Below are 14,522 nucleotides of genomic sequence, written 5' to 3' on the forward strand. Positions count from 1 at the left end.
AGTTGGCTAACAATAGTAACAGCGTGTAAGTGCCACAGTAAAAAGTTTCCGATGGCTTTCATGCTGACTTCCCAGTTTATCCATATGTGCAAAAGCCAGCGATCTAGCAGATGCGTCAAAATTGTGTGATGTTGCGCCGGTTGAGTCAGCTTTTTCCCTCACACGTCCCCGCCCACAGCAACGACCAGTCATGTTATTCAGATTTTTGTACATTTTTGAAAAATGCCGATGTGAAGAAGTAGTACACTAATTGCCTTTAAAATTGTTTTTAACGCAACTGTTGCGCAATTTCTTCACATCGGAAATGTTATTCCATTCACACCGTCACGCCCCAATACAATCTGACTTCTGTTGAGCCACCTATACTTGCATCACACCTTCGAAGGGAAAGATTGGATGTGATGAAAGCTCAACAAGCAGTACGACTCCATCACACAGAGATAGTAAAATTACGTTCTAAAACAATTTCAAAAGAACAGCTTTAAATATTTAACGAAAATTATGAAAAAAAATGTAAAATAGTAATATGGTCACTCGATATTGCTATTTTACTATCGATATATCGGGGAGATATTTGCCGCCTACACTATGTGATCGAAAGTTTCCGGAAACCTGGCTGAAAGCGCTTTACAAGTACGTGACGCTCTCCATCGGTGATGCCGGAATATAATATGGTGTTGGCCCAACCTTAGTCTTGATGACAGCTTCCAATCTCTCAGGCATATGTTCAATTACGTGCTGGAAGGTTTCTTGGGGAATGGCAGCCCATTATTCACGGAGTGCTCCACTGAGGAGGGTTATCGATGTCGGTCGGTGAGGCCTGGTACAAAGTCGGCATTCCAAAACATCCCAAAGGTGCTCTATATGATTCAGATCAGGACCCCGTGCAGGACAGTCCGTTACAGAGACGTTATTGTCGTGTAACCGCTCCTCCACAGGCCGTGCATTATGATTTCCACACTCCTAAACATCCCTAGGTCCACTCTTTCCGATGTGATAGTAAAGTAGAAAAGTGAAGGGACACGTCCAGAACAAAAGCGTACAGAACAACTTCGTCTCTTGACTGACAGAGCTCGCGGACTTTAAAAGGGTCGTAACGTGTAATAGGCAAACATCTATCCAACCCATCACACAGGAATTCCAAACTGCATCAGGATGCACTGTAAGTACTATGACAGTTAGGTGGGAGGTGAGAAAACTTGGATTTCATGGTCGAGTGGCTGCTCATAAGCCACAAGTCACGCCGGTAAATGCCAAACGATATGGAGTACATGTCAGTAGGAGGCAGCACAATGCACCTAATATGAAAAACGTATTTGTTTTTGGGTGTCCAGATACTTTTGGTCACATAGTGTGTTTATAGAAAAATTTTCTGGGAAACATCGATTTACTGATTCTTTATCAAGTGCCCTACTCAGGAGCATGCAAACATGCAAATATGCAAACATGCTGCAATCTCAAAATTGTTATGCTTTAGGACCTCATGGTTTTCAGTGGCTCAAGTATTCAATATGTGTGTGCCACTCCTGGCATTTACCTTAGCTTGTTCAATTTACGTGTTAAAAGGAATTCTAACAATAGGTTGCAAAAATTTTCATTTAGTAAACCTTTTCTCAGGATTATCTGTTATGTTTTCAGAGTCCTTGCAGCTTGCCACTCGCATCTCCTCATTTGCTAAGGTATTTCAGTAACATCAATCGTCTGCTACCAAAGGATGCTTCAGTAGCAATGTACACAACTTCGTGAGTTTACGGGGTAACAACGACAGCTTACCACTTCCGTAGCCAAGGTCGCTAGCCCTTGCTTGTGCGATCGCGCTCGTCGCGAATGTAAGCCGATTCAGTCATGGAGGCAGATGAAATTTTCACTGCTAGAGTTTGCCGGTAAGGGGACGTGAGACTGTGACAACTTTTCTTGCGCCAGTGCCCTGGATGAAATTCCAAATCTCCACGCAGTGGCCGGCCGCTGTGGCCGAGTGGCTCTAGGCACTTCAGTCCTTAACCGCGCTGCTGCTACGGTCGCGGGTTCGAATCCTGCCTCGGTCATGGATGTGGTTGATGTACTTAGGTCAGTTAGGTTTAAGTAGTTCTAAGTTCTAGGGGACTGATGACCTCAGATGTTAAGTCCCATAGTGCTCAGAGCCGTTTGAACCATTTTTCCCCGCAGTGCCTTATGCTGTGCGGGAGGTGTCCCACTGTTGACGGGGATCTGTCCGCCGGATAGGGGCATTAAGCTTGGCGGTCCATTCTGTGGATTAGATCTTGTGTCGGCGCCGAGTTGCGTCCTCTCCCTTCCTTTCACATTTAACAATACAAACTCAACATTACACTGTACAAGAATCTTTTAGTCACTTATACGACATAAATACACACTTGACACTTCATGACAGATCAGGGGAAGGCAACGGCAGTGCACCTCCACTAGGATCTTGCCTGGAATGGCTGTGTGGATTCCAGCATCTGCTACGCTACGCTCATTTCTTGAGCATGAAAACATGAACTGGAGCTTACTCCTAATGTGGAAAAATGTAACTTAATGCGGCTGAATCGGAAAATCAGTTTTGCTCGAATACCGTGACGACGAAGAAACATCTACGAATAACGACTGCAGAGCGACATGAAATACAAATATTACGTTATGCCGGTTGGAGGGAAGATGAATGGCCAACATAGTTTTACTGGGAAAATTCTGCGAAGGAGTAGCTCGTTATAAATCAGACCAGGTACTTGCTAGACCTCCTATTTTGGATCACTAGCTCAGTGTTTAGGCCCCCCACAACGTCAGATTAAAGGCAGACATTGAAGCAATTCAGTGGCATGCTACTGCAAGGGGAATTCAATTAGAAATATTTTTTGATCAAGACAACCGATTTGAACCATCTCTACTACTTTTTTCAGGTCCTAAATATTTTTTTTGTAGTTAAACATGTTCATTTTACGCTGTACCTCATGTACAATATGTTACATGGATGAAACTCAAGCACACTATAAACGTCTGTCATCGTTAAAATATTTAAAAACACACAGCATCTTGTCTAAAAGGTCATGTCCAAAAACGTATTGCTGACAGATGCATGTTACATGATACCGATATGGTTCAGAATAGCACATCTGTTTACATATGCTGGTCACGTACTAAACAGAGCGAATACACTTTAAACTGCGTGTAAGGTACGACTGCTGTTCCAGTTAAAGTTGATTCGCACTGTTTAGTATGTGTCCAGCTTACGTAAACAGATGCGCTATTGTGTACCGCATTGGTATCATATAACAAGCATCTTTGAACAATATTTCTATGGACATGGCATTTTGGACAAGTTGCTGTGCGTTTTTAAATATTTTAGGGATGGAAAAATTTGGAAATTTGTGGTAAGATCCTAAGGGACCAAACTGCTGAGGTCATAGGGGTCCCTAAGCTTACACACTACTTAATGTAGCTTATACTAACTTAAACTAAGGACAACACACACACCCATGCCCGAGGGAAGAGTCGAACCTCCGCCGCGGGGAGCCGCACGGAGCGTAACAAGGCGCCTCAGACCGCACGGCTACCTCGCGCGGGCTTTTGGAGATGAAAGATGTTTATAATGTGTTGAGTTTTACCGACATGACGTATTGCGCATGAGGTTCAGCGTAAAATGAACACGTTTTACTGCAAAAAGATGTTTAAGACCTGAAGATTACAGATAAGACTGTTCAAACCGGTTGTATTGAACAAAAAATAATTAGTGCGATCTTGGCTTTTGAATGGTTTTTAACAATTGAAACAGATCGCTCTTCAGTACTCTCATGATGAAAAAATTCATTCAAAAAGAAAGTTACACATTATTGTAGGCCTATTAACTTATATTGAATGGTGCACTGCACTTCAAAGTGAAGCAGATATATGACACTATTTTTCAACACAGTCACTACATCTGTGTGAACAACGATCGGAACGTTCTTCCAACCACATTCCCTATTTCGATAGTAGGAACCTGGTCCTTGGTCACGTAGACATTCGAAAACAGTTGTGTGAAAGTCCTCATGTTCGAAATTCTACGACTGCTGCGAATCAGTTCCCCCATTTCGTAGACACTGCTGTCCGCGTGCGATGTCGATGGCCTTCCTTCACGATCAGCATCATCCACGCCAGTGGGGCTTTGGTCAGACTGTTGGCACCGATTCACTACGGCTGGAGCCGACATTGCGCTTGGCCCACCACATTGAATCTTGGTAATATTCAGACGCTCTGGCTACAAGAAACCTACTACCTCGCGTAATTGAGCGTTGAAGTACGTTTCCAGTTATAGTGCCATTCCACTCTCACACTATAATTCCCTTGTTATCGGCACCCCAGAAGCACTGTGTCTGCAGGAAACCCGGAACATATACTCACCTCTGACAAAGTCCCACGTTTGCTGCGCAATGGTCTTAGCGTGAGACGACAAGCGCAACTAATTTTTTTAAATCATCTGATGTATTTTTTACCGGTAGGTTCCATCAACACGCCAGTGTGCTCCGCTAATTCATTTAGGAATTAATGGAGGGAACCACAAATTCTTTTCGCGAAATACTGTGGGGAAATTTTATAGAACCAGCGTTAGCGAAATAATGCAGAATGACTCTAAGGTCACGAACGTGTCACGAACAGACATCTGGTCTAAGGACTGCGAAACGAAGGTAAGAGAAATCAGGGCTTCAACAGAAGCATGTGGGCGGTCGTTTCCACACCGCACCATTTTCGAGTGGAACACGAGGAAAAGGAAATTATGGTTGGTAGAAAGTACTCTCTGCCATGCAACATACGATGGCTTGCGGAGTATGTACGGGTGTTGGACAAACATATGGAAACACCACGAGAGTTGCATGCTTGAACGTAAGTGCAGACGCTAGCTAAGCCTGTAGGCTGCACTGTTGTTGGTTGGTTGGTCTGTGGGAGGAGACCGAACAGCGAGGTTCAAATGGCTCTGAGCACTATGGGACTCAACATCTGTGGTCATCAGTCCCCTAGAACTTAGAACTACTTAAACCTAACTAACCTAAGGACATCACACACATCCATGCCCGAGGCAGGATTCGAACCTGCGACCGTAGCGGTCACGCGGTTCCAGACTGAAGCGCCTAGAACCGCACGGCCACAACGACCGGCAAACAGCGAGGTCATCAGTCCGATCGGGCAAGGGAAGGATGGAGAAGGATGGGGAAAGAAATCGACCGTGCCTTTACAAAGGAACCATCCTGGTATTTTCCTGAAGCGATTAGGGTATATCACGGAAAACCTAAATCAGGATGGTAGGACGCTGGTGTGAACCGTCGTTCTCCCGAATGTGAGTCCAGGGTGCTTCACCGTGATGTTGTATTTGACCACAGACGACATCTGTGGATTGTCCTCAATACGTTTCAAGTGTCAGTCGTGGTCAGAATAGCGTTATGTGTAGTAGTGAGTGCATGATTTGGGAATTCAGTGCATTTGAACGTGGGTGATTTGTTAGTTCTCGAATGGAGGGTGTATCTGTAACCAACGCAGCCGAAGTGTTAGGTGTTTCAAGAGGCGCTGTATCGGAGATTTATGATGCATACAGAGAAAGAGGAAAAACATCATCCGTTGTGTCAGGACGCGGACAAAAGTGCGTGTTGAGTGATCGTGGCGGACAGGCTACTGAAGAAGATTGTGACGAAAAATAAGAGGACGCAAGCTGATAAAATCACTGCAGAACTGTCACACTCGCTAACGCTATTAGTACCAAAACAACATGACGGTAGCTCCGCAAGTACGGAATTCTAAGGCGAGATGGAATTTCAAAACTCATCCGCGGTGCAAATGCCCGTAAAAGAAAATCATGGTACCGAAACCATAAAACCTGGTCTAAGGAGCAGTAGAAGAATGTCAATTGGTCGGATGAACCTTGCTTCCATGTTCTCGCGGAGTTTACTTTGCGAGATTAAAAAATTGTCATGATTTGGACTGCCATGGGCCTCATGGTTACTCTGTAAGGTGACAATACTGTCAAGGATTGTGTGAAAATTTCTGCTGATTAAGTCCATTCCGTGATAGAATGTTAGTTCCCCAGTAGTGATACTGTGTTCCGAGACGGCAAGGTCTCAGTTCACCCAGCTCACATCATCCAGACTGGTTTTGTGATCACGAGAGTAAACTGGCGCACGTCCCTTGTCAACAACAGTCACCATATCTCAATGCTATTGAGCCTTTGTGGTCTAATTTGGAGTGAAGGATACATCATCACTATCCACCTCCATTGCTGGTACCCGAATTTGCCAGTATTTTGGAGAAAGAATAGTTTAAGATTTTATTACTGTTATAATTGAGGACTGGGTTTGAATGAGTGGAGTGGCACGCGATAGGTGGAGGAGGAAGCACAGCGAGCAGCGGACAAGTCAGTAGAAAACACGTGACATGCCGAAGCGGAACAGGGTGGTGGACTCGTGGAGGGCGCGAGCGAACCATCGTAGAGAGTACCGGGGCCTGGCGCGGTGCTGTCTAGCGACGAACAAACAAACCACTACAGCTGGTGTCCCGAAGGTTTGGGAGTACGGAACGCGAACTGCTACTCCTAGATTCACGGTAACAAAATCTAGTACTTTTCCTGGAGAATTTGTCAGCTATCTCTCATAAAACTCACGTTGTTGTGCGCTGAAAGGTTTAGGTAATGCGGAATCTTGGGCGGGTTTGGCTAGAAATGTAGCAGTCTTGAGGCATGCTTAGAGGGTAAATGTAAAGTGAAAGTAAAACATTGTGGGTAAAATTAACAGTCGTTGTAAATCGGAACTAATATTGTGCTGCACCAATTAGCCACTTGATATGTTCTTAAACTTATTATATGTCTAAAAATATTTAAACCGATGAATGGCTAAAAGTCCGTTTAACTGTCTCAAGCGTGGCTGTAGTGGTAGCCCAGTATTTGTCATTTACGATATTTTTTAAGTCAAGAGGACGATCCCTGCTCCAAATCTATCAACATTCCTTGTTTCAGTGGTAGTAAAAAGGAGGGAGTCGCTTTAATATGGCTAATAAGCGATTACCTGAGAAAGGAGGACCTACAACACGGGCTCCGCATTAGAGGAGAGTCAGACCAATGGCCGGCCGGGGTGGCCGAGCGGTTCTGGGCGCTACAGTCTGCAACCGCGGGACCGCTACGGTCGCAGGTTCGAATCCTGCCTCGGGCATGGATGTTTGTGATATCCTTAGGTTAGTTAGATTTAAGTGGTTCTAAGTTCTAGAGGACTGATGACCTCAGAAGTTAAGTCCCATAGTGATCAGAGCCATTTTTTTCCGACCAATGGAGCGTGGCGGAACTACGGCAGCGGCTTCGTGGGACACTGGATAAGTCAGTTGAAATGACAGCGCAGGCGGTTGATGAGGTGAGTGTTGCTTGCGCTTCTTGGTCCTCCTTACTTGGTGTTGTGTGGGAAAGTGTAGCCCTCTTGGAAGGTGCTGATCCCTCATAGGCATAAAAGTGGGGTAGCACGTTCAGGTAGACAATGTAGTAAACAGAGTTAATGATATTTCTTAAATTGACCACGATCGTGAGATGACATGTGCACTAGTTTTCCCAGCAAGAAGTTATTTTAATTCAGCGCCTTCTGTGTAATCTTAAGTGGCAAGAAGACGGTGAAGCAAGCGAAAGGTGGGAAGAACATCTGGTAGGGCAACTCACGCTTGTGATCCCTTTGGTGAACCACTGGGCCCCTTATTGTTTTATGTCACTTTATTGCTAACCGTTAAGCTAGAACAAGTCGCAATGTGGATGAGGTAGTGTGTCAAGTGCTTTACCCATTGGCAGAATGTCGTCTGGGTCGTATGATACTCGTAGCTAAGGTGTTAGAAGGATGAGCATCCTTGATTTCCCTGCGTAGGAAAATTCTCGAGAGCTGCTTACGTGAGCGATAGTACTAAGAACTAAGTGACGAATATCTTTATAATGTAAAAGAAAGGGAGTAAAATTTATTTGACCCCACTGAACGTGAGTGGTCGGCTAGTGTCGCCCTGTGTCTGGATATTCCACACGTTCACAAGCATGTTGGTGGTGAGAGTGGTGGGGGGTGACGGGGGCTGCGACATTTTGATCGCGCATTTTGTTACCTGAGAGACCCAAGACATCTTTGGACCTCGACCTCTGGTAACTGCTATTGAGAATGTAAAGTGTAGAAATTCGTGGGGAGGCTGCTACTATCGGGAGGGATATGAATTTAGTAGTGGAATAGGCAACAGCGCCAAGAGGTGATCAGAGCGCGTGGCGCGCATGGTTAGGTGTGGCAGTTGATAACACCTCGTCAGGCACACTCCAGTGTCGTGGGAGCGTGGCTGTAACAGCTGATGCAACAAGCCCGTTCCGGCATTTACAGGGTGTCCAGAAAAGGGCTCCCTGATTTCAAAATTAAAGATCTCGAAAACAAAGATCGATAGAGGAATGCAGTAAACGGTACGTTTATTGTGAAAGCTGTAAGAAGTTTATACAGCAGTTTGAAATAATAGTTACAAAAGCGGCTAACAGATGGCGCTGTACGCTGTACAGCTCATATCAGCATACATAAGTGAAATAATCGTATGAAAACAATCTTTGCAACAATCACATCACAATGTTTTCAAAATGTTCACCATTGGCACTACAGAGGTGGCGCAAACGAAGAATGAAATTCGAAATCAAATTTCGTAGTGTCTAAACCAAAATGTATTCATGTGCCACAGAGATCGCCGATTCAAGCTCGTCCAGCGTGGCGGGATGCTTCGGGTAGACCATGTCTTTCACCGTGCCTCACAAAAAAGTCACAGTGAGTCAAATCCGGCGAATAAGGAGGCCAATCCATGCCTGCACCAGTAAATTTGGGATATTGCAAAGCAATGACTCGATTTCCGAAGTATTCCTCAAGAAAGCGAAACACTTGTTCGGTCCGATGTGGTCGGGCTCCATCTTGCATAAACCATTCAGTACCTGGTCGATCCTCTAACGCTTGCTGTGTGGCGACAAATTGTTCCAAAATTGCAACGTAACGTGCACCAGTGACCGTTTCTCGAATGAAAAAAGGGTCAATAATGCCTCTGCTGCATACTGCAGCCCACACAGTAACTTTAGGAGAAGACAGGGGTTTCGCTTCACACCAATATGGCTTTTCGGAACCCCAAAATCGGCAGTTCTGCTTATTCACGTATCCATTCAGGTGGAGGTGTGCTTCATCTGTAAACCAGATGCAGCCAACATCAAATTCTTCACTATCAATCATTGTGAGCATCTGATTGGCAAAGGCAACCCTTTGTTGCACAGCTCGTACGGGTATGGCCTGGTGCGTTTCAATTTTGAATGGAAACATGTGTAGGCTCTTTCTCAGTATTTTCTGCGTGCTGGAACGCTTCAAACCAGTCTCAGATGCAATTCTACGGACGGATGACATTGGATTTCGCTGAATAATTCCAGAAACTGTGGCGATATTTTCTGGCGTAACTGCGGTTTGCTTGCGGCCAACATGCCCCACTAGATCATCAGTTACGCTGCCTGTTCGTTGAAATTTTGCGAAGAGCGTACGAATGGTTTTCGCATCGGGCCTTTTGGAACATCAAATCGTGCTTTAAAACTTCGCCTTGTTGCCGTAGGACTCTCTTCTAACCTGTGGTACTCTAGCACCAGAAAAACGCGTTGTTCAATGGAGTGCATGGTTTTAACCTCTTCCTTTGGTACGCTAACCTCCTTTCACGTTTCAATAGTGGAACTGATCGCTCTGGGCTTCGGATCACTATTTATACTAGGCATTACGTATGGCGATTACAGCGCCATCTGTTAGCAGCTTTTGTAACTATTATTTCAGACTGCTGCATAAACTTCTTACAGCTTTCACAATAAACATACCGTTTACTGCATTCCTCTATCGATCTTTGTTTTCGAGATATTTAATTTTGAAATCAGGGAGTCCTTTTCTGGACACCCTGTAGGTAGCCGGGCCCACCTCACGGATGCGGGAAGATGTACGAGGTAGATGCTAGCCAGTTGCCATTTACCTGTGCACAACGAGTGTGTGCATTAGTGGATTCGGGTAGCACAACGTCGATAATTAATTGCGACTGGTTTAGAAAGTGCAGTAAGCATGTGCGACTGCCGGAGCTGGACCCGAATAAAGATGGTTGTTCTACTGTTTCGAGGGACCCGTTTCATATTGTAGGAAAGGTTCGATGTAAGTTCGGGAGAGAAAAATTTACGTGGCCCATGGAATTTCGTGTCAGTTTATTATTTAAGTGCGACATTTTTTGCAATTTTGTCAGTGTTTTCAATTATGGGGTGAAACAGTAACGAAACGCCAGTCAGATTTGGATTACCTGTTAACTTGTGGCATCTGTTTCAAAGGCGGCTTCGGCCAATTTAAAGTTAAGAAACGCTATCGATCGGGTTTTGTTGTACGAAACTGAAAACAGGAATGTGTTATTATGTAATGTGACTAATGCCAATTGTATATTGTTTTTCTTAATTAATGTGTGCATTGCTCAAGTGCAGAAAAACGATGTTGTCAATAAAGTGAATATAATTTTTTTTGTGTCTAGTACCTTTCATTACAGGACTCTTGTGTCCTAGCTACCCATACTCCAAAGGGCATCCAGTTTCCTTCTTTGCGTAGTAGGAAAGAGGAGGAGTTGTTTTCAATAATTTTATCTGTAGGCTATTGGTCCGAAGATAGTTCATAATTATTATGACTCTGTATTGATGTTCATTCCGATGTACCTAGTGTTGTTCTGTAGTCGACATATTCTTATTATTACCATTTTTAATTAAGCTTCTGTAGCATTTTTCTGTTTGATCATGAAAGATCAGTCTGTTTGTGTAACACGCGTAATTTTTGCTGGCCGATACGGGCCATATTAATTTTCACACTTACAAAAGACCACAGCTACATAATTTGTACGCTACAGATTAATTATAATATAAATTAGTTTTGAACTGATGGATGTAATCGGCTTAACAAATTTACTTTTTCTGTTGATTCATTGATTATGCCTTTGTTCATTAGTAGAAAAATACTTCCATGGCAAGGCCACTCCCTCAATTTTCTCTCGGGAGACAGGGTGTTTTGAAGTGTCTCCACATAAGTCGCTTCATTGACTGTCAGGATCGATACCCACTTTTACATTTCTGAACAGCATCGCTTATGTGCCGGTGCTCTTGTAATTTCAAACTGAGAGAAAGATGGCCATTTGAGTGACATATTTTGCAGCCGTAGTGGTATTTCTATACTAAATTACTGTATCTGAATTGTATGTCACGTCTAAATCATTTTGCACATTAGATAGATGCATATTGGAAGTATTTGAGACAGAAAAACATTCGCCATTAATCGGTGTTGCCACCATATGTTTTCCTTGTTCCATCCTTCTGGTTGTCTGCTTGGAAGCGTTTTCGCCGTCTGCTGGGGTTTTTATATGACTAGACTTCGTGTAAATTTTTCTGAACGTAGGAATAGCATAGCCAGCTTTTGTGTGTAGCAAAGGGGAAAATTTCTGGGTCGAAGAGACACCAGTGAGAGGTGACCCGTCGCTTTTGTTAAGATGGCACATAAAACATGCATACTGTCTGTGCGCCAGCTTCCAGTCCGTGGTAGGGACTGTGGGTGAGTTATGAGCAGTCTCACTGCTCTTGGAATCGTTGTACAGGTAACATCTAGTTTTTCGTCCGTAGTGTACTTTTGTGAATGTGTGAGTGTCAGTTTCACTGGATCCATAATTCATTACTTAGTACGATGCAGCTATTCTAGAAAAACTTCAGATATCTGGCGTAGGTAGGAATTGGGAATATTTTTGCGATTTTTTTGAATTTATACCTGTGTCTATTTCGTGCTCTATAGCTTTGTGACTGCGGGACACAAGGGCACTTGGATCTATGAGTGTGACTAGACACCTTAATAAATCGTGTAACTGATTTGACCAGGGCGTTTGGTTTTAACATCAGGTGTTCGTGTTAAAAGAAGTTACTGTGTTCTGTACAGATTTGAGTGAGTTTCCCTTGTGCACGGTTGGTAGCTGTTACCACTTGTTTTGTTCGTGAGGTTGTGCTTTAGTATTCTGTGCTAGCAATAGAACCAGTTTCCGTGCTTAAGTAAATTCTCGAGTTTTACTGTTCGATTTCGTGATATTTCTTGTGGTGAATTTTTTTATATTTTATCGATTTTTTATTGTTGTGGGTAGCCACATGGTTAGTATTGATTCTCGGTGGCTCCCACTTTTTGGAAGAGTTAAAAGACGTTATTCCTATCGTCATCCCTAATTGCAGTCTAGTGTAATTTTTTTATAAGTTTGGGAATAATTTTCTGTTAAAGTATTCGACCATCGAGGCTATTCCCTGTAACCCAGTTTCGATCTTGTTTCCCTTATTAAATTATTGAACGACTGCTTTCTCTGTGATGAATGGTTAGCCTGAATGTGTAATCCATCTTTCCCACGGGACTCCATATTTTAAATAAGAGTTATTCATGTGTACATGTCGTCCTTTGTAACAACCATATTCAGTACCAACACTCCATGGTAAGTAAAGGTTCTTCTGTTAAATATAGGTTTTTTCATGTGTTTCCCTTTTAAAAATATAATCGTGAAATATATGTATAGTCAAAGCCAATACTGAATGTAGTAACCACAACCATCTGCGGGAACGCCTTGGGCTGCGGATCGGAGCCGCCGGGGAAGCCGCCGGCGGTGGAGCACGCACCACCGGGTAAACACAGGACGAGTCGCGCGACAGACCAACGGCAACTGACAACAACCGACCACGATCGACTATGAGCGACACAACAAGGAAGAGATAAACAACGGAGGCTGGTGGAAGCCACAACACCAAACACCAAACGTAAATCCACTCGGAACCAGAGCCAGCAAATGTCAACAACGAGCAACGACCAGAACGCAGTACCGCCGAGATAGAGACGAAATCCAGAGCCAGTACCAGACTGGCTGGACTAGGTCTTTTTTTTTTTTTTCTTTATTGTATTTCAATTCCCCATCGGGGCGGGCTGGCAGCAGCATATGCGCTGCTCTTCAGCCGAAAGACATAGAACAAAACAATAGAAGACATTTAAAACAGCAAAGGAGAGAAGAAGGCGAACATAGATATAAAAAGGGAGAACATCATGGAAGGCAATAGACAAAGAAAAAAACGGGGTGACTGTAAAATGGAGATAAAAAACTGTTTAAAAGTAGCACACACAAAAAGCCAAACACTGCGACGATTAAAAGAACACAAGGCACAGTACGACTGGAGCATAAAGGTGTTGACGGATGGCAGAGCACACAACGTAACACTGACGGCGAACCTCAAGGCAGTACACAATTAAAATCACACCTCTTGACGCACACGAGAAACAGCACTAAACACAACACTGATGTGGCACACTGATGATGATCAATACAGAGGATCTTCCAGGTTCAAGGAGATGAGGGAGACCTGAAGAAGGGAGGGAGGGGAAGAGATGGGGGAGGGGAATGGGGGGCACGCGGAAGAGGGCCAGGTAGGGAGGGATGTGGGAAGGAGAGAGGCAAGTATGGGGTGCAGGGTCTCAGGGGAGGGGGGGGATGGAGGAAAATCCGCTCTGGGAGAAGGAGGAAAGAGGAGAAGGGGGCCCTGGGGAGGGGGGGGGAGAACAAGGCCGGGTTATAGATGGAAGGAAGGGTATATGTCACGGCGAAGTTCGTCATCCGGGAGGGGAAGGCGTTGGAAATTTCCCTGATGAAGGAGATGGAGGGTGTGGAGGTGGAGAGAGGGAGGGATACAGCGGTAGAGGCGCGGCAACGGGCGGGGGGTGGAGAGGAAGGAGGAAACCAGAGGGTGGGCGGGAGGGATCAACCCTGCGAACAATGTAAAGGATGCGGAGGTGTTGGAGGAACAAGAGGAGGTGGGGGAAGGGGATCAGTTCATACAGGAGCCGTGTGGGGGAAGGAAGGCGGATACGGAAGGCAAGGCGGAGCGCATGGCGTTCAAGGCTTTGGAGGGCCTTGTAAAAGCGGGTGGGGGCGGAGATCCAGGTGACGCTGGCATAACAGAGGATAGGACGGATGAGGGATTTGTAGGTGTGGAGGATGGTAGAAGGATGCAATCCCCATGTCCGGCCGGACAGGAGTTTCAGCAGGCGGAGGTGGGAATGGGCTTTCTGCTGGATGGTCAGGAGATGAGGGTTCCAGGTGAGGTATCGGTCAAGGGTGAGGCCAAGGTATTTCAGGTTGGGGGTGAGTTGGATAGGACGACCATAAAGGGTGAGGTAGAAACCGTGGAGGCGAAAGGAGCGAGTGGTGCGGCCTATGATGATTGCCTGGGTTTTGGAGGGGTTGAGACGGAGGAGCCACTGGTTACACCAAGTGGTGAACTGGTTAAGGTGGGTTTGGAGGGTACGTTGAGACCGTTGAAGGGTAGGATAGAGAGCCAGGAAGGCGGTGGCATCAGCATATTGGAGAAGGTGGACTGGTGGGGGTGGCTTGGGCATATCAGCTGTATACAAGAGATAAAGGAGAGGGGAGAGGACAGAACCCTGGGGGACGCCAGCCGCGGGATAAAAGATACG

Source organism: Schistocerca piceifrons, chromosome 6 (genome assembly GCF_021461385.2).
Source record: "Schistocerca piceifrons isolate TAMUIC-IGC-003096 chromosome 6, iqSchPice1.1, whole genome shotgun sequence".
Taxonomy (NCBI): domain Eukaryota; kingdom Metazoa; phylum Arthropoda; class Insecta; order Orthoptera; family Acrididae; genus Schistocerca; species Schistocerca piceifrons.